This window comes from Theobroma umbraticum, unplaced genomic scaffold (genome assembly GCF_002168275.2).
Source record: "Theobroma umbraticum cultivar Fairchild unplaced genomic scaffold, ASM216827v3 scaffold_299.0, whole genome shotgun sequence".
Lineage (NCBI taxonomy): Eukaryota > Viridiplantae > Streptophyta > Magnoliopsida > Malvales > Malvaceae > Theobroma > Theobroma umbraticum.
Window position 1 is genome coordinate 979,063 of NW_018397285.1, and position 1,436 is coordinate 980,498.

Here is a 1,436-nt window from a genome sequence, read left to right on the forward strand (position 1 = left end):
AGTCAGATAATCAAGGAAGTTAGTTAGCTAAAATTCAAAAGTGAAGTTGGTAGGTTTAGAGATAGTAAGCTCGTGGTCGGTTAAAGCCTTACTTAACCAATTAAGAAAATAAAGTAGATTGTGAGACAGAAAAGACTTAGTCGACTAAGAAGCATGATTAGTCAACTAAAAGCTCATTGTTAAAGACTTCAACTACAAGACAGAGAAAACTTAATCGACTAAGAAGCATGGTTAGTCAACTAAGAACTCACTGCCAGATAATTCGATTGCAAGACAAAGAAGACTTAATCGACTAAGAAGTATGGTTACTCAACTAAGAGCACTTTGCTTGTAAATTTGAATTTGAATGATTGAAGATAGACTAATGGCTAGAATTGACTCTAAACTGTTTCCAACATTCTGAAGCTATCAACATCCATCAGAGTTGATTTTCAAGTATAAAAGACACCCTCAATGGCTAAAAAGAAGATTAGATGTTTCCATGATAAAAAAAAGAGCTCAAAAATAGAAAAAACTATTTCAACTCTTTTTACTTTTCACTCCAATCTTTGTAATAAAGTTTAGCACTTCATCTTGTACCATTCAGATCAGGTTAGTGATCATTTGTACTTCTTTATTTCTATGCTTATCATTAGTTAGAGTGTGTGAGTCACTCTAAAGGGATTAATCAAGCTTGGGTTAGCTTGATTGGTGTTATAGGTTTTAACTCAGCCTAGGAAATGTTAGATTTGGGTTTTGGTTGATATCGGGAAAAGCCATTATTACAGATTGTGGCTGAGCCTATGGAACGCCATTGTAAAAGCTTGGTGGAAGCTTAGGAATTCCACTGATTATAGTGATTTGGTTTAAAAATCCTTGATTGGAAGATCAAGGTAGTGGATGTAGGTCGAAAAGACTGAACCACTATAAATCTTTGTGCATTGTTTTCCCTCTTTTATTTTTCATTTCATTATTCTTTAAATCATTTCATTTATCCAGTATTTAACTTTTTATCATTGACCTTTAACTAGCCCCCAATTAGAAGTCAAGTTTAGTCACATTCAAAAGGTGATATTCACCCCCCTCTAGCACACATCTTTAGAACTAACAGTTTGATGTAGAAATGATGATGAACTAAATTTGTTTTCTAGGACTATGGTTTATTTCAATATATAGTTTGAATATATGATTTCTTTTTGCTTAGCATTAATAGATGTGACATGGTTTATTCAATTCTATGCTTATTGCTTTCCACTGCTTGTATCGCCAGTTGAAATGTATTACGCCTCTAAATATAACTTGACAAAGAGAGTTTAGAATAAACCATTGTTTTAAATAACCTATGTTCAGTTTACTTTAGAGTTAGGTGATAGTTTCGTATTTAGACATATAGACAAATACCTTAGGCAACCAAATTAAAACACGAATGTAATGAACCTTTTCTAATTAATTTACAT